General features: G+C 39.8%; 2 pseudogenes; both read right to left on the bottom strand.

Annotated features, from left to right (window-relative positions):
* Nucleotides 1–415: 415 nt before the first annotated feature.
* LOC126937311 (G protein pathway suppressor 2-like) lies at nt 416–1,957 on the bottom strand (annotated as a pseudogene).
* A 14,740-nt stretch (nt 1,958–16,697) lies between these two features.
* On the bottom strand, nt 16,698–17,982 carry LOC126937309 (ATP synthase subunit d, mitochondrial-like; annotated as a pseudogene).
* Nucleotides 17,983–20,318: the final 2,336 nt, after the last annotated feature.

Raw genomic sequence — 20,318 nt, 5'->3', positions numbered from 1 at the left:
CAAGCCAGATTCTTTCACAATTTACATGGATATATTGTTGCCTTTGAGATAAGAGACAACTATGAATACCGACTCTACAGGAAAGGCAGTTACCATCAGTCAAGTCCATTACTGAGTCACCAACAGCTAGGAAAATTTTATTACCAAACTGCTGGAGGAAGGAGCAGACCAGACAGGGAACCAGTAAGCTTTCTTTTTTTTTTCAGGGAAAAAAGGAAAGCAGCAACAAATTGGGATATCAGGGCAGATAAACTTCAGGCAACTCTCCCCAAGATTGTGGCCATCAAAGATACTGGGCAGAGAAGCCTAAAATATACTGCTTATTTTCTTTTGGTTTAGCTGCAGTTGCTATATTTTAATACAAAGCTATGTATTAACTATACTGTAAATAAAAGAACTAAAAACCTACTCTGGCCACACAGTTGTACATTTTGTGATAGGTCCTCATTTGGGTGGCATTGATAATGCTTCTTCTTTTGTGCTTAGCTCTGTGGTTTGCTTTGATATTCTCCTTTCTAAGAACCTGTTTCCTCCCTGTTTCTAAGATTAGGCAGTAAAATAATATGGTTTTTTTCTCTGCTTGGAGCCACCATCACCCCCTAATGTATTATGACAGCGTACATAAAAGTGCTTCATAAAGGGTAAAGCAATACACAAATGTTAATTGACGAGATTATAAGTAGCTGTTGTAAGTATCTCAAGTTGACTTCCAATCGCAATTTCTGTTACTAGGTCAAACATAAAATAAAACTGTTCTTCTTGCTTCTGTGATGACTGAACCATTCAGGCACAATGCTATTGTACCCTCACCCATGGTAGGGTTGGGGGGCATGGTGTTGAAGATATAATCTGATGGTCACTTGTGGTAGAATCGCAGGTTCTGGCTGTGTTGGAGGAATAGGAGCCAAGGGCCAGGTTGGCTGGTAGCTGCAAAGCCCGACTTTCCTGCTGGTTGCATCTGCACAGGGAGCTGCAAGAAAGCAAGGAGTCCAGGGACTGGATGTGGAGCCTGGGGGTTCATGGGGCGCAAAGAGGATGAGTCGGAGAAGCCAGTCTGCTGGTTAGCATGTGTTTCATCTGCTTTTGCAAGGATAGGGCACCACCAGGCCGGAGGAAACCTGTCTGAGTGGGCTGAAAGTGGCCGTGCAGGACACAGGGCTGTGGCTGTGGCTGTGGCTAAGATAGGTACTGCACTGCAGGGAAAGACGAAGGAGCTCTGAGCTGCCGACTAGGACTATAAGCTGGCTGTGTGGGCCCATAGTGAGGTGGGGGCTGAGCAGTCCCATAGGCACCATCAGGACTGCCTTGGAATTGTCCATCCTCTGGTGTCCCCGCAAAAGCAACTGCTGGGCCCACGTAGTGCTGGGTGGTAAGCACTTCGGGTCAAACATTTGTTTGGCGCTGTCAGCTGCCATGAGGATGCCTGGGCGATTGTGTCCTCCAGGGCTCCCCTGCATGCTGAGGAGTAATGTTCCTGTGTGAACAGTCAGGCTTTGCTGGTATGCAGTTGATGACAGGGTGGTCAGGTCACTCTGTTCCTTTCGCCTCCGTTTTTCTTCCTCATGTAAAACTTTCTTGAGCTGCAGGAAAAGGTGGTGCTTCTCTTCCTGTAGGGCCAAAAGCTTCTCCTGCAACTTCAGAATTTGTTCCTTAGTCTCCTCTAGTGACTCTCTTCCATCTCCTTTTTCTTCTCTTTTGTTCTTCCTTCATCTTCCGTTCCGTCATCTTGTCCACCTCTTCTTCCTCCTGCCGCTTGCACTCCCGCTCCATCACAATGTGCTCGGTGCAGTGCTCTGGCCATGGCATTGGAAAGCTTGGGGCGCTCCAAGAGTGCGGATATGGTGCTGCCTTGGGCACTCGGGCCTTGGGCGCCCGGCTCTGTCCGGACCTTAGACAGGGACCGCCTTCTCGGCGCTTTCTCCGTGTCTCCGTCGCGCCCTGGCCCCTGCGTCACATCCGGCGGCTGGGCCGAATCCTTCCGGAGTCCCACAGTGCTATTATAACAGCCGGGAATCGTTTGAAAATGAGCTTCTCTTCACTTGGCGTGTCAGGTGGTCATTTTAAAAACCAGGCTCTATGTTTTTATATATTGGAATTGGTTCATATTTAAAAGGCACATGCCCCCTGCTTGGAGAGGGCCTCAGGCAAGCAGTGGGGAGTGGGACATCAAACTAGGATCATGGGGACCTGGTTCCATGGTAAATCCTGATGGAAGCATTGCAAGAATGGCCAGCCAAGAGGGAGGCGTTTTGCAGTACAAGGCCAATTTTGACAGGGGCAGGTGGTGATCCTGGCAGCTGAATAACTTCAGAGAGAGCCAGCCAAGGACCTGAGCCAGCCAAAGGTGTACTGGCAGGAGGGCAGGGGTTTCCCAGAAGTTCTGGAAGGAAGGGAATGATGGCAGGCAGATACATCAGTGATGGCAAGGTTCCATGACATCCCTGAGAACTTGTGTCAGAATGCTTAGGCACAAATGTCGCATCTCCTATATTTATTCTCCCAGGTCTCTTCTGCCTCCTCATAGGTCAGCCATATTCAACAGACACTCCAGACACATGGGAACTCAATTTAGACTCTACTTACTGTGCTTACTACCTAAGGAATAACTGCTTTACTAAAAAAAAAAAAAAAAAAAAAAAAAAAAAATTACCATGAATTCATAAGCTGTTAGTGGATTTGTAATCCTACTTCTCTCCACGTTGATTTCTGGCTCTGTAGATGCAGATTAGCATGTGGGTAAAATGCCACTTGTATCAAAGGTGGAGGGTGGGAAGAATGTGCATGTGTGTATGGAAGAATGACAAGAAAGTAATAACATTAGTTTCTTTGAGGGAAGTGAGCTGGAAGGTAGGAAACAGTGATCAGATGGAGACATCATTGTGCATCCTTTTTACATTTTGAAGTTTGAACAGTCTGAATCTATTGTATTTATTTGAATTTATTGTATTTAACAATTCAAAAGTTAAATTTAAATAATTCCCAGCATTGTGATCATCTGTCACCTTGATGGCTAATGAGGTGAGAGCTGTGACTTTCTCACCATCACACTCATCTTGATGGCCATGTTTTTGGGGGATCCAACATTATCATTGGCTGCCATCAAGTGCATAGACCCTTTCTGAGTTTGTGAAGAACAGATTTATTTATGTATTCTTTCTCTTTTTGTTCATGTCTCTTCTGAGCATGCGGTTTACTGTTACTTTATATGGAGATTCTGGCAGGGAGAAATTTGTTCTTGGAGTGGTCTGGCAGGTGTACATTCCCAGTCTTGGGGATAGGATTCAGGAGAAGACTCAAGCCCATATGGAGTCTACAAATACCAAGCGGGGGGCCCAAGTCTAACCAAAATTGGAGGGCATGAGATGTTATACACATTGTCAAAGCAGAGGTTCAGATACAGGGACCCTACTTCTACTCCATTATTTTCTGCTGTTCTTCCCATTGAAACTCCTGGGAAAAGTTGTCTAGATTCTCTACTTGGTCACATCCCCTTTGGTCTTCGCTCCTGAAATGGCTCTTATCAGGGTCACTGATAACTTCCATGCTAGGTATTCTAATGGCCAAATGTCTCTTTTCATCATATTTGAACTTACAGCCACATTTGACACAAATTGTCATCTTTCCTTCTTAAAGCAACTTTTTCATGTTACTGCATGCCTCCTACCTTACTGGGTAAAGCTCTCAGTCTGGCTGATGACCCTTTCTTCCCTGTCCAACTATTAAATGTTGAAGTTCTCTGCTCTTGCCTCTTTTCTCTATGCTATCTTCAAATGGGCCTATGCTTTATCATCTGCATGCTCCCTGATTTTCCCAACCCTGTCTCCAAATGAGGCTTCTCCTGAGTTCCAGATGCATGTGTCTAGCTGCCAGCCCAATAGCTCCACTCGACTGCAAGTGGCCATCTCAAACCTAATATGCTCACAACCAAACTCTCAATTTTCCCTGCCAAACCTGCTCCTGACCTCCCCTTTAGCATTTTACTAAATGGCACTGAGTTGCTCAGACCAAAAACCTGGGAGATGACCTTTGATTCTTCTTTCCCTCTGCTACCGACAGCCAATCTGTCAGCAAATTCTGTTACTGCTGTCTCCAGAATAGATCCTGAGTCAGGTCACTTTTCAGCAACTTCACTACTAAAAGCCTAGTCTTAAGCCCCATCTCTCATTTGTTCTATCACAATAGCCTCCTGACTGATTTTCTTGCTTCCTTTCTTGCTCACATACAGTCTGCTTATCAAAAGTAACCGGAGTGAACAGTACACACGATCAATCCAATCTGCTTCAAACCTTCAGACTTCTGTTCCGTCTGCCAGAGTTCCTTTCTCTAAATCTTTATGTGGCTATGCCTCATCAGCTCAACTACTAGCACTTCTGTGAGGAGTCTCTGAGCTCTGCTGCGTAAGTAGCAGCCTCCAAGTCACTCTGCATCCAGTTCCCCAGTATAATTTTATTCATGGCACTCATCATTTTCTAATATTTTACATATTTGTTTGCTTATATGTTTATTGCACATATTCCTCCTATAAAATGTAAAAGGGCGGTGCTTGGGATGATGCTGTATTAGCTAGGTTGGGCTTGGTCATTCTGCAATAAGAAAAGACTCTCAATCCTCAGTGGTTTTAAACAACAGAGGTTTATTTTTTGCTCAAACTACATGTATAACATAGGCTGACAGGAGAAATTCTCACCTCACATATATTCAGAGGCTCAGGCTGAAGGAGGCCATACTATGTCATGACACTGTCAACATAAGAGGACTCCTAAAATTACTGAGGAAGGAGGAAGAAGAGGTACAAAGAATCTCACACCATCTCTCAAATGCTCCCACATGGAGGTGACACACGTCACTTCTGCTCACAGTGGATGGGTCATGGAAGTCATAAGGCCTTGTCTCATTTCAAGGGGCCTAGGAAATAAAATCCTCATATGTTCCTGGAAAGAGAAGAAAACTGGGAATATTGGCAGGTAGCACTTACACCTACCACAATGCCTAGCAGAGAGTAAGTACTCCATAAATATTTATTATAAATGGAATGGGAAAGAAAGAGACCCAGTTCTTAGATACAGATACTAAGTGGAGACCTGGATTTCATGCGCAATGCAGAAGTTTATGAAAAATGGAGCACCGGGTGAGAGCAGGGCAAGCAGCAAGGCTAAGTTGGTGCAGGGTCACCATGTGTATTGGACTAGGGCTCCTGATACTCCCTAACTAGGAATAGAGCGGGTTTCAGAGGCAGAACAGAAAAAAAAGAATGCTTGGGGGAATAAGACTTACTTCCACTGAGAATTCACTGGAAATGAGAGAAGGGACTCTGCTTTACTAAAGAACCCGAGTCCACCAGGCTTGTCTGCTAATATGAGACCGTGATTTACAAAGGGGTGTAGCTCCACAAGAACCAGGTGTCTCTTAGTGATTTAGGTTCCCGAAAGTCCCTGAAAAACCTTATTCTGAGTGCTTTCCTTTGTCAGAATAGCCATGGCCTCAGACGATAGACTAAGATTTTAAGATTTTCCCTTTTGAAACTCTGTCTGTTCATATATCTGTGTCTGTACCACAACCTAATAGAACTAAAAGGAAAGGATTACAGCTATTCACCAACTAGTGATTACTAGGGACTTTAAATTTATTTCATTTCACCATGAAGTAAATCTTTGAGATATGTGTTAGTATCCATATTCCATATCTGAGAAAACTGAGACTTAGAAAGGTTAACAAGGTTTCAATGGTTTTGGTCTTCCCTGTGAGTTCTCTCATTCTAAGAATATCAATAGAGGGCATTCAATAAATGATTACTGGTGAATAGTTACTGATGGTTTTTTATTCCTTTGAGGATAGGGGCCAAGTCTTCTGTGTGCTCCCAGCGCTTGGACAAGTGCAAAGCACTGAGCACCCAGTGATATGCTAATGGATACAATGATATGTCAAACCTGATAAAAATGTGTGCCTATTTTTTTTCTGAAGTTACAGTACTGGTGCTCAGGATTAAGAATATGGCAGTGCTTTGAGGAAAAGGAAAGAGAACAAGGGAGCAGCTTCAAAAGAAGAAGGTGGAGAGGTTGTAATGGCAGTCACAACAGGAGAGTTCAACAGAGCACATCTCCTTGCTACTCAAAGTGTGACCCATGACCAGCAGTGTTGGCATCACCAGGGAGTTTATTAGGAGTACAGAATCTCAAGCCATACTCCAGACTACTGAACCAGACTCTGCATTTTAACAAGATCTCCAGGTGATTCATATGTACGTTTAAGTTTGAAGAGTAGCACTCTAGAGACCACCTGCATCTCTGTCTCCTGCGCTAGCCCAGCACCAACTTCTCTGACTGACTGTTAGGGGCCAAGGAGGCCATGGAGCATTGCAACTGTTCCTCATTTGACCATCCATCACTCAATGGGCCTGGCAGTGCAATTCCAAGTGCTCAGAAGAGCCTTCTACAGGGGTTATCAATTCGATAACCAACTCTCCCACTCTTTACATACATGCAAATCTGGTGTGTCTGACTCAAAGTTCGTAGTCTTAACCCTTCCATTGTGTAAGAACATGGCTTTGGAGCTTCTGTCTTAATGAATACTTTCTTTTATTCTAATTTCTAGGTATTTCCAAATATCTGGAAAATGGCACCAGCCACTTTTGGTGCTTCCAATATATAAGTGCTTCTGTTGTTCCCCCAAAATCACTTACATCCTAATAAGTAATCCATAAGTGAGCTGTCCAAAAATTTTGTTCCTTATTACATTATTGTAACAATGACAAATTAATTTTTCATTAAGGACAATATACTACAAATATTAAAAGAATGTATTTTTATTTCTCCTTTAAATGACCATACTTCAGTTCTTCCTTTATATAGGATTTTTGACCCAGGGTAATAGAGGATGAAAGAATGAAGGAATGAATAAATGACTGAGATTATTTCTTTAGCAAGACAATACATTTAAAATTAAGCTATGGACAGAAAGTGGATTTTTCTGAATTGTTTTCACATATTCTGGACTCAGTCAGAAGTTTCTTCTGTCAAGTGGGTAAGCTGCCACTCCTTATCTGACAGCTAGATCACAAGGCTGCTGCCTTTAGGTAGAAGAACAAGATTATAAAGTAGGGGAAGGAATAAGTAGCCATTCCTTCTGCTCTTAAAGAATGTGGGTTGCAGAGGGAGAGAGGCCGATTGATAGGGGTAGTCACGCACGTGTCCCACTTTCCCTGTGTTGGAAGCACAGTGGTTTTTAGAAAGGGCATAAGCATGGAGCTGGGAAGGGAAACAAATAACCCATTCCATATGATAATAATAATAATAGCTAGTAAGTCAGGCACTGTGGTACGTGCTTCATATATCTCTTTGCAATCAAACTTCATAAGAACCCTGATGTAATTACTTTGTTTTAGTAGATAAGAAACTGAAACTTACAGAAGGCAAGTGACTGGCTCAAGTTTATACACTGCATAAATGGCAGAAGTAGAATTTGAATGGATGTATATCTAAGTAAAGAGCCCACATCTTTAACCACCATGCTACAATGCCATTTTCAGTAACAGCTGATCTAGAATTGAGTTGCTTTGCATGCCTAAAAGCTCTACTTCCTTGAATCCCTCCTTCATGCTGCCACCAAAGAGGTCCATCTATGATATAAACTGGATTGTGTTACTCTTCCCTTTGGCTCATGCCTGTAATCCCAGCACTTCAGGAGGCAGAGGCAGGCAGATCACGAGGTCAGGAGATTGAGGCTGGTAGTATCACAATGTGTTCACTGGACAACTCTGTGGGGCCCTCCTGCCCAACTCCAATCCAGGTATTTAGAGGTTACAATCTCTTGGGGGTTATCACCTGTCCACTGTGAGTTGCAGCATTAGGCCCATGAAAATGGGAGATTGACCCACTCCACCCCAGCTGGGGCTTCATATCTTCTTTTTGAACTAAACCCTGCAATTTATGTAGCCTATTCTGTCTATGGCTTTCTAATGTGTCTCTTTGAATATAATGCCTCTTGAATATAGAAATGTCAAGTCATAATAAAATTGTGACATTAATGTTACCTCTAAGGGTGCCAAGTGCAAGGCACTAACAATTTAATAAGTTTGGGCTTTTGCATGACCTATGTTAATATGTGATTTCTTGCTATTTTGCATGGCAAGGGAAGTTTTTCAGAATTCATTTGATTGCAAGATCAATGTGAAAATGCATTATCTGCCTGCCTTGAGCATGGCCAACTGTTGACCTCTCCAATTAAGTAGAGTTGAGAATGAAAATTCAATTACAATGAACAAATGTTTCTTGAACATTTTCCATGTGTGAGGCCCTATGCCAGGCCTTGTGGAGAATATGCAGATCTATGAGATTTTTTTCCTATCTTTGGGATACTTGCAAGCAAGTTGAAGGAGGCTCAGATACATGCACGGATGATCATGGTATCGCATGCTATCTTAACTTATGAAAGCAGAGGAAATGGAGTTAGGTAAGCTGAACTTTTTGTAGGTAGCCCCCCATAGCAGGCATGGCTGGTTCCTTGCCATATGTTCATTCCCTTTCTATGAGACTAAAACCCTACTCCTATTTTTTAGGGCCTCTTCATTGGAAAAGAGGAGTCCATCTCCAGCTCAGTGACAAATCTTGATAGCTTTATGCTTTTCATGATAATTCCATGCCTCTTGTCAGTGATTAGTTAAGAGGTGGGCCTGTGACTCAGTTCTGGCCAATGAAATATAAAGTCAAATCTCTGGGTTCCTTTTGGAAAAGTTTTCTTGTAGTAGAAAGAGTTTAACAGTTAAGAGTACAGATTCTGAAGTGAACCGCCTGGTTTATAATCCTGGGTCCACTGCTTACTAGCTGTGTGTCATTATAAGTCACTTAATGTTTCGCCTCCACTTTCTCATCTGTTAAATGGGGTTAATATGTACCTAATGGGGTTGTTGTGAGTATCGAATTAGTGAATATTTTGTAAATAGACCAAGCATTGGCATTCCTGAGAGAGAAGGAGAAAGAGTAAGCAACTTGGAAAATATATTTGAGGACACAGTCTTTGAAAATTTCCCTAATCTCACTAGAGAAGATGACATGAAAATTTGAGAAATACAGAGGTCCCCTACTAGATACTATACAAGATGATCATCCCCAAGGCACATAGTCATCAGATTCACCAAGGTCAAGGTAAAAGAAAAAATCTTAAAGGCAGCTACAGAGAAGGGTTGGGTTACATACAAAGGGAACCCCATCAGGCTAGCAGCAGACCTCTCAGCAGAAACTTTACAAGCTAGAAGAGATTTGGGACCTATTTTCAGCATCCTTAAAGAAAAGAAACTCCAACCAAGAATTTCATTTCCTGGCACACTAAGCTTCATAAGCAAAGGAAAAGTAAAATCCTTCTCACACAGGCAAATGCTGAAGAAATTCATTATAACTAGACCAGCCTTACAAGAGCCCCTTAAGGGAGTGATAAACCTGGAGACAAAATGATGACACCTGTTATCACAAAAACACACTTAAGGACATAACCCACAGACACCATAAAGGAACTATACAATCAAGTCTAGAAAGCAACCAGTTAACGATAACAGGATCAAAATCTCACATATCAGTATGAAAGGGGCTAAATGCCTCCACTTAAAAGACAGAGCGGCAAGCTGGATAAAAAGGAAAGACTCAATTGTCTGCTGCCTTCAAGAGACCCATCTCACATTCAGTGAGACTCACCAGCTCAAAGTAAAGGGATGGAGAAAGATCTACCATGCAAATAGAAAACAACAAAAAAAGCAGAAGTCACTATTTTTATATCAGATAAAAGAGTTTAAACCAACAACAATAAGGACAGAGAAAAACATCCCATAATGATAAGGGGTACAATTCAACAAGAATATTTACCTATTCTAAGTATATACGTACCCAACATTGGAACACCCAGATTCATAAAACAGGTTCTTCTTGACCTAGGAAAATATTTAGCACACGATAATAGTGGGAGAATGTAACACCACATTGACAACATTAGACAGATTATCAAGGTGGAAAACTAACAAAGAAATTCTGGAATAAAACTCAATGCTTGACCAATTGAACCTAATAGACACCTACCACACAATATACATTCTTCTCATCCACACTGGAATATATTCTAAGATTGGCAATGTGCTTAGTCATGAATAAAGTCTCAATAAATTCAAAGAAATCAAAATCATACCAAGCACAATCTTGGACAATAGTACAACAAAACAGAAATCAATATCAAGAAAATCTCTCAAAACAGCACAAATACATAGAAAGCAAACAACTTCCTCCTGAATAACTCTGGGTGAACAATGAAATCAAAGCAGAAATGGAAAAATTTGAAATTAATGAAGATAGAAACAAGACTTACCAAAATCTCTGGGATACAGCTAAAGCAGTGTTAAGAGCAAAGTTTATAGTGCTAAACAGCTTCATCAAGAAGTTAGAAAAAATCTCAAATTAACAATATAACTTTGTACCTAAAGGAACTCGAAAATAAAGAATAAACCAACCCCAAAGCTAGCAGAAGAAAAGAAATAACTAAAATTATAGAAGAACCGAAAGATCAATGAAACCAAGAGTTGATTTTTAGAAAGAATAAACAAGATTGATAGACTCCTAGCTAGATTAACAAAGAATAAAAGAGAAGATTCAAATAAATACCATCAGAAATGACAAAGATGACACTACAACTAACCCCACAGAAACACAAAAGATCCTCAGAGATTATTATGAACAACCCTATGCACACAAGTTGAAAAATCTAGAGGAAATGGATAAATTCTTGGAAACACACAACCTCCAAAGATTAAACCAGGAAGGAAGTGAAAACTTGAACAGACCAGTAACAAGTTCCAAACTTGCATCAGCAATAAAAGACCTAACAACCATAAGGAAAAAAAAAAAAAAAAAAAAAAAAAAAAGCCCTAGATCAGATGGATTCTCAGTCAAATTCTACCAGACAAACAAAGAACTGTTATCAGTCATACTGAACCTATTCCAAAAAATCAAGGAGGAGGGGCTTCTTAACTCATTCTATAAAGCCAGCATCAGCCTGATACTAAAATCTGGCAGAGACACAACAACAACAACAAAAGAAAACTGCAGGCCAACATTTCTGGTGAACATAAATGCAAAAATTCTTAACTAAATACTACCAAACTGAATCTAGTAGCACAATGAAAAATTAAAACACCATGATCAAGTAGGCTTTATTCCTGAGATGCAGGGCTGGTTCAACATATGCAAATCAATAAATATCATTCACCTCATAAACAGAATGAAAAGCAAAGCCATCTGATATCTCAATAGATGTAGAAAAAGCTTCTGGTAAAATCCAACATCCTTCATGATAAAACCCCTCAACAAACTAGGCATTAAAAGAAAATACTTCAAAATAATAAGAGCAATCTATGACAAACCCACAGCTAACATTGTACTGAATGGGAAAAAGCTGAAACCATTCCTCTTGAGAACTGGAACAAGACAAGGATCCCCACTGTCACCACTCCTATTCAACATAGGGCTGGAAATCCTAGCCAGAGCAATCAGGCAAAAGAAAGAAATAAAAGGTATCCAAATAGGAGAATAAGAAGTCAAACTATCTATCTTCAATGATGATATGATTCTACACCTAGAAAACCCTAAGGACTCTGCCAAAATGCCTCTAGAACTGATAAATGACTTTAGTACAGTTTCAGGATACAAAATCAAGGTACAAAGATCAGTAGAATTTCTACACATCAATAATGTTCAAGCTGAGAGTCAAATCAAGAACACGATCCAATTTACAATAGTCATATACCAAGAAGTTGAAAGAGCTGTATAAGGAGAACTATGAAATACTGGTGAAAAAAATCAGAGATGACACAAGTAAATGAAAATACATTCCTTGCTCGTGGATTAGAAGAGTCGCTATTGTTTAAATGGCCATATTGCCCAAAACAATTTACAGATTCAACACCATTCCTGTCAATCTGTCAATGTCATTTTTCACAGAATTAGAAAAAAACTATTATAGAAATCATATGGAACCAAAAGAAAATGCCTGAATAGCTAAAGCAATCCTAGCCAAGAACAAAGCCAGAGGCATTACACTACCCAACTTCCAACTATACTATAAGGTTGCAATAACCAAAACAACATGGTACTGGTACAAAAACAAACACATAGAATAGAACCCAGAAATAAAGCTGCAAACCTACAACCATCTGATCTTTGACAAAATCAACAATAATAAGCAATGAGGAAAGGACTCCCTATTCAATAAATAGTGCTGGGATAACTGAGTAGTCATTGCAGAAGAATGAAACTGGACCCCATTTCACCATATACAAAAAATAACTCAAGATGGATTAAAGATTTAAATGCAAGACCAAATTATAAAAATACTAGAAGAAAACTTAGGAAATACCCTTCTCAAAATTGGCCTTGCCAAGAATTATTTTGCTAAGTCCCAAAAGCAGTTGCAACAAAAGCAAAAATTGACAATTAGGACCTAATTAAATTGAAGGGCTTCTGCACAGCAAAAGAAATTATCTATAATCAGACAACCTCCAGAATGGGGGAAAATATTCACAAGCTATGCATTTGACAGAGGTCTAATATCCAGAATCTATAAGAAACTTATACAAATAAACAAAAAACAAACTCATTAAAAAGTGGGCAAAGGACTTGAGCAGACACTTCTCAAAAGATGACATACACGTTTTCAACAAACGTGAAAAATGCACATCACTAATCATCAGAGAAATGCAAATCAAAACCACAATGGGATACCATCTCATACCAGTCAGAATGGCTGTTATTAAAAATTCAAAAAACAACAGCTGCTGGTGAGGCTGTGGGGAAAAGGAAACTGGGTAAAGAAAATATGGTACAAATACACCATGGAATACTACCCAGCCATAAAAAATGAAATCATGTCTTTTGTAGCAACATGGATGCAGCTGGAGGCCATAATCCTATGAGAATTAACTCAGGAACAGAAAACCAAATACCTTATGTCCTCACTTATAAGTGGACACTAAACATTGAGTACACATGAACATAAAGATGGGAACAATAGACACTATGGATTATTAGAGTAGGGAGGGAGGAAGGGGGCTGTGGGTTGAAAAACTACTTATTGGGAATTACGCTCATTACCTTAGTGATGGGATCTGTACCCCAAACCTCAGCATCAGGCAATATACTTATGTTAGAAATCTGCACATGTATCCCTGAATCTAAAATAAAAATGGAAATTATAAAATTATAATAAAAGTGCTTTTTCTTTTTTTGAGACAGGTTCTCACTCTGTCACCCAGGCTGGTGCAGTGACACAATCATGGCTCTCTGCAGCTTCTACCTCCTGGGCTCAAAGGATCCTCCTACCTCAGTCTCCTCAGTAGCTGGGAACACAGGCTTGCGCCACTACACCTGGCTATTTTTAAAATTTTTTGTAGAGATAGGGTCTCTCTCTGAAATCCGGTCCTCAAGAGATCATCCCGTCTCAGCCTCCCAAAGTGTTGGGATTATAGGTGTGAGCCACCATGTCTGGCCAAATTATATTTCTTTGCCAAACGCTTAATAGAGGGTCATAGCTTTGCTTTGCATAATGATTCTTTTTATGGAAGCTTTGCATTTTCATGTCCTGACAAAAATTAAATGAACTAATTATGGTAAAAAAAGTTATATTTATAAAGCATTTAGAATAGTGCCTGGCACATAGGAAGTGTTAAATGTCATTATCATAATTTTAAGAGGAAAATTATGATAACAAGAATGATAGTCATAGTTTTGCTGATGACTATCAGCAAAAGTGATAGTCTCTTTATGACTCTGAGTGTTATGGTGTCTGGATGTGACCCCTGGAACTTTCATGGTCACCTTGTGCCTATAATGGGGGCTGGATGCAGAGCAAAAAAAGGAAAGAACCTCGGTCCTTGATGAAATCACAGAGTCACTGAGTCACTGAGTCATCAATCCTAGAGCCCACTGTACCTCTGGACTTCCTGCAATACCATATGATAAATTTCTTTGTTTAAAGTATTTTCAGTCAGCGTCTTGTGTTCTTGGCAAAGGCACAATTTAACTTCCATAGCAATTTACTGGTGTGTGTCCTGGAGTTCCTCAGCCCATGTGTTTTCCACGTCCTCCTATCCTTGTCCCAGCTGCATACCCCAAGATGTGAGCTGCCTCAGAATAGTTCCTCACATCAGTCATCATCAGTTCCTACTACAATTCTTCATAGTTTTGGCCTTATCTTAATTATGACTGGTTCACGAAAGACTGAGATTTCCAAGGTGTCCTTAAGTCCAAAGCTAAAGCTACTCTTGATATTCACAAGTGTGTTAGTCAGGATTCTTTAGAGAAACAGAACCAACAGTATGTGTGTGTATGTATGTGTGTGTATATATATGTGTATATATATGTGTGTGTGTATATATATATATATGGTTGGATCTGTGTCCAATTCATTTTTTATATATAAAGATATATATATTTTACATATACTTAAATTTTCAAAACTATGTATATACACACACACACATACACACACATATATAAATATATATAAAGAGATTATGAGAAAATGGCACACACAATCATGGAGGCTGAGAAGCCCCTCAACCTACTGTCTGCAAGCTGGAGGCCCAGGAAAGCCAGTGGTGTGATTCAAGTTCAACTCCCAAGGCTTGAGAACTAGGGGAGCTGCTGGTATACATCCCAGGCCAAGGGCAGAAGAAGACCATGTCCCAGTTCAAGCAGGCAGGCAGGCAGAAGTTCCTTCTTCCTCTACCTTTTTGTTCTTTCAAGCTCTCAACAGATTGGATTATTCCCACCCACATTGGGGAGGGCAATTTACTTTATTAAATTCAACTGATTCAAACGCTAATATCATCTGAAAATACCCTTGTAGACACATCCAGAAATAAAGTTTACTCTGGACACCCCTAGTGCAGTCAAGTTGACACATAAAATTAAACATCTCAGTGAAGGACATGCTTTGAGGTCCTTTCTAATTTACAAATACTAAAGTTACATAATTTCCCCCATAAAATGCAATAAATGAACACTTTAATAAATAAGCTCCTTTCATTCTTTAATAATTCTGTAGCTACAGGTTGGAATAATTAGTAAAGTTACAAAATTCCTTGACTGGAATAAACACAACCCTACATTACATCATTTTTATAGTAACATTTACTTAAGCACTTACTTGAATTTTCAAAACTAAGGTGAAGATGATGAATAGAAATTTTTAATATGAGGGGAGTTGTTGCTTGCATGGAGGTGCATCCTCTGAGTGATCTATAAAAAGTCAGTTATTTCCCCACACCTACCTCGTAGCATATATCTGTACCAAATTTTTGCTTCAGCAAAATTAGAAATTCATAAACCTCACAGATCTTCAGGATTGTTCAAAGATAGGAAATAATACCAATTTGTGAATCTTTAAAAGTCAGAAGTTTCATCTCTTATGCCGGCTTTTATATATTGATAATGGCTTCCGAGAACATGGGGCTGAGAAGGATGGCAAGGCCTCATCAAGTCTCAGGAGGAAAGAGTGCTAGGACAGATTATGCATGTCTGCCCTTAGTGTGGGTGGAGCAGAGGCAGAAGCCATTATGTATGTATTTCTGCAATCTAGGGTTTATATTTTCTGCCTACCATGCTTGAAAGGCAATTAGAACATTGCCATGTCTGATTCTATAATTCTAGTTACTCTTAGGATCAATTTATTTATTTAATCAATGTACATTTATTGAGTACCTTCAATGTATGAGGCATACTGTTAGGCAACACGGGTAATAAAAAGATGAATTGGACCCAGATCCAGCCAGTAAAGAACTTAAGTCTGATAGAAGAGAAAGATGTGTGCATGATAAAATGCTGCAAGATAGGACTAGATAAGGGGAGGGACTGGAGGATATGTCAAAGGTGGGAAAGGTATCTTTAGTGAGTGTGGAAGGAGTCAGCACGGCATACTGGGGAGGGTGTATTAGAAGTGAGTCTTGTAGTGATGTAAGATTGTTCATGTGGATAGAACGGGGAGACTATTTCAGACTGGGGGGCCAGAATGAGCAAAAGCACCAGAGTGGAAAGTTTTAAGCTCTGGATGACTGCCTGACTGATGAGAATATGTAGCTGCTATTTATTCCAGTTCTCCCTACAGAATGAGCAGGTTGCCTGGTGGGCTTCATTAGACTGGTGTGCTGATGTGACATCCACTTTTGTAAGAGTTGTTTGGGCCAGGGGAAAACCTGCTCTTTAGAGAGATCATCTTTCATGACCATTTGACATGTGACATATAACAAATGTCTTAAAGAAAAGGAGAGGCCTCACTGCCGTCTCACACTGTACATTTTTATTGTAAACCTAAGAGAAACTGACAAAGGCACCATCTTTATTCTCTTAACTACATACAGACTCATCAACTATTACTGCCAGTGAAGAACATTCCTGACATCATATTATATTCAACAACATGAATAAGGCAAAAATTTCTTAACACATTGCTGAGCTAGAAAGTCGCTGCTGATTTGTTGAAAATGTTTGCAAAAATAGATTGAAATTGTAAATAGAGGATCACTCCTAACATGCTCTTATCTCAGTCATATGTGTTGCATACATATAAACATGAGGTAGGATTTTGTTAAATTTCTTTTTTTAACTATTTTTATTTTTAATGTCCAGAATGTGTAATATAAGGGCCAGATCTCCCTCCTGGACTCAATTTTAAACATTCTTGATTGGTTGGTGAGGTCATTAGGGATACTTTTTCTTGTCTAATTTGGTTTCTGGGAAAGCTTTGTTCAAGTCCTCAATGGTCATCTGATCAAATGGAATTAAGTTCTTCTTCTCCTTCTCTTTCTCATATTCTACAATCCTGGCCTTTGAGAGAGACACCCACTCAGCGTAAGATTTCACATCATCTTTTTCTTTAGCATACACCTGGGTGGTATATTTATCCTCTGGCATGGGAATCTTCAGGGCATTAAACTTCTTCTCAAAGTCATCCACCAAGCCTGCCTTGGCTACATGGTCCTTGTAGTAAGCCCAGTCGATAGCTGGTGGATTCTCAGGTAACGTAGCCAACCTGGAGGTGAGGGTCACATTCCAGAATTTCAGGGAATTAGCAATGGCCTTTTGGTTCTGGGGTATGATCTCTGCAAAAGCTACCCAGTCAGTGGTTTTTAGAGCAAGTTTTCACCCAAGGATCCCAAGGATCTTGGGATCCTTCACCAACCCTGGCTGCCCACGGTCCACAGGCTAAATTTCTTTAAAAATATTTCTAAAATTAAAGTTATGTTGTTTGTTTTGCTATAATAGTAATAAAGAGAAACCCACAATTAAAAGAAATTTAATCTTCAGGCACATGAAGAAAATTATAAAGAGCTAGTCTAAGAAGCACTAAGAAATAGACTCTTCAGTAAAGTTAGTATGCAAATTTTAGAGTTAGAAAAAAAATTAAATAAACTGAAACACCCTTGTAAAGTTTAGAATGCACAGATCATGAAGTATGAACTGGGATGCTGATAAAACTTCACAGGCCTTCATTTTACGTATTGCTTGGCTTGTTACTGTCTTCTAAGCAAACCTAAAACAGAGAAAGTGATTCTATGACACTGAAGTGGTTAAGTTCTAGCCAGACCTAAAGCTATAAGCAAGCAAGTTTTGTTTTCATGTCCTCTCCTTCTCCTCCTTTCCTCTTTCCCCTTTCCTATTCTCACTCCCATGCCTTTCCCTGGAGTTTATAGGGGCAGCCCTAAATCTATATTTACCCACTATATTTAGTATGTTTGATTATGCACGGCCTGAATTCAGATCCAAGACGATGATCCAGATTTTTGTTCATCAAAAGAACTTTTTTTCTTTTCTGTAGATTTATAGGAAAGCCTAAGCACTGATTTATTTTTCTGCTACTCAATAGGCTTATCTTGCCTGGGGCCCTTGCCCTTACTTCTGTCTTCTGGTAAGGCTCTGCTTGTGCATCTGCCCATGCTGGCTCCTTTTTTGACATTTAGGCCTCTATCAGGTGCCACCTCTTGGAACAGACCTCCTCCATCAATCCTCCAATCCTTCAATCCTGGCCTTGACACTTTATAGCTTATTCCTTTTTCACTTCCCTATAATTCCTTTATGTAATCATTTTTTTTTTTTTTTTTTTTGAGACGGAGTCTCGCTCTGTCGCCCAGGCTGGAGTGCAGTGGCCGGATCTCAGCTCACTGCAAGCTCCACCTCCCGGGTTCACGCCATTCTCCTGCCTCAGCCTCCCGAGTAGCTGGGACTACAGGCGCCCGCCACTTTGCCCGGCTAAGTTTTTGTATTTTTAGTAGAGACAGGGTTTCACTGTGTTAGCCAGGATGGTCTCGATCTCCTGACCTCGTGATCCGCCCGTCTCGGCCTCCCAAAGTGCTGGGATTACAGGCTTGAGCCACCGCGCCCGGCCTATGTAATCATTTTTAAATAAGTTTTTATGTAATTTAAAAAATTTACACACAGTAAAATTCACCCTTTTAATGTATAGTTCTTTGGGTTTTGACAAAGCGTATAGCTATGTGTTGCCACCTCTACAATCATGATATGGAAAAGTTCTATCGCTCACCCCTAAAATTTTTGCATACCTCTTTAGAGCCAACCCTTCCAAGAACCCCACCTCTGTTCTATTTTTGTTTGTTTTTGAGACAGGCTGCAGTGCAGTGGCACAATCTCTGCTCATTGCAACCTCCACCTCCCAGGCTCAAGTGATCCTCCAGCCTCAGTACCCCGAGTAGTTGGGACTACAGTTGCAGACCACCATGCCCAGCTAATTTTTATATTTTTTGTAGAGATGGGGTTTTGCCATGTAGCTCTGATCTGTTTTCTTATCTATAATGTTGCTTTTTCCACAGTGGCATATAAATAGAATCTAATGGTATGTAGCCTTTTGAATCTGGCTTCTTTCACTGAGTATAATGTAGTGATATTGTTACACATATCAGTATTCCATTCTTTATTATTATCATTATTATTCCATTGTATGAATGAACTACAGTTTGTTTGTTTATTCTCTATTTAAGAGACATTTTAGTTGTTTCCAGGTTTGGTGATTACAAATAAAGCTGCAATAAACATTCAAATATACTTTTCACTGTTAATGCAAGTTTTCATTTCACTAAGGTAAATATCAAGGAGTGAGAATTGCCAGGTCACATGGTAAGTGAATGCTTAATTACATCAGCAGCTATGAAATGGTTTTCCTAAGTGATAGTGCCATATTGTATTCCTACCAGCAATAAATGAGAATTCCAGTAGTTCTACATATTTCTCAGCACTTAGCATTGTCAGATTCTTATATTTTAGCCACCTAATAGTTGTGTAGTGGTATCTCATCATGGTTTTAATTTAAATTTCCCTAATGACTAATGATGCCAAACATCTTTTCATGTGCTTATTTGCTATTATACGGAAATTTTTTTTTCTGGTAAAGTAGTTGTTCAAATCTTTTGCCTTTATCATTACTTTTTAAATTGAGTTTTCTTATTACTGGGCCTTCAGGCAGAATTATATCACAAGTTCTTTTAATATTCCAGATTTTTTTTCAGGTTTGTGATTTCCAAATAGTTGCACCCAGTGTGTGACTTGTCTTTTCATTTTCTTAGTGTGTCTTTCCAAGGTTATGAGTTCTTAATTTTGAAGTATTATCATTTTTCTCTGAGTTTTTGCGATCATATGTAAGAAATTTTTGTCTAACTTGAGGCCACAAAGATTTTGTTTTTTTTCCTAGAAATTTTATGCTTTTAGGTTTTATATTTTAACCTATGATTTATTTTAATTTTTGTAGATGCTATGAGATATGGATTAAAGTTTATTTTTAAAAATCACATACTGATATCCAATGATTCCAGCTTTTTTGAAAGACTAACTCTTCTCCATTGAATTATCTGCAACTCTCAAAAACCAACTGACCATGTATGTTAGGGTCTGTCTTTGATCTAATCCATCCTATTGACCTACACATCTACCCTTTCATGAGTACTGCACAGCCTCAATTACTGTAGTTTTATAGTAAGTAATGAAATCAGGTAGATATTACCCTTCATCCTTTTCGGAAAACTTATCACCATCTGAAAGTATCCCATGTGCTTAGTTTTTTAATTCCTTTTTGAGATAGGGACTTGCTCTGCCACCCACGCTGGAGTGCAGTGGTATGATCAGGGCTCACTGCAGCCTCAATCTCCTAGGCTTAAGTGATTTTCCTACCTCAGTCTCCTGAGTAGCTAGGACTACAAGTGTGCACCACCATGCCTGGCTGGGTTTTGTTTGTTTGTTTTTTGTTTTGGTAGATATGGGGTCTTGCCATGTTGCCCAGGCTGG

This window comes from Macaca thibetana, chromosome 15, assembly GCF_024542745.1.
Source record: "Macaca thibetana thibetana isolate TM-01 chromosome 15, ASM2454274v1, whole genome shotgun sequence".
Classification (NCBI taxonomy): domain Eukaryota; kingdom Metazoa; phylum Chordata; class Mammalia; order Primates; family Cercopithecidae; genus Macaca; species Macaca thibetana.
The sequence above is the reverse complement of the archived record's forward strand: the minus strand, read 5'-3'. Positions and strand labels throughout refer to the sequence as shown.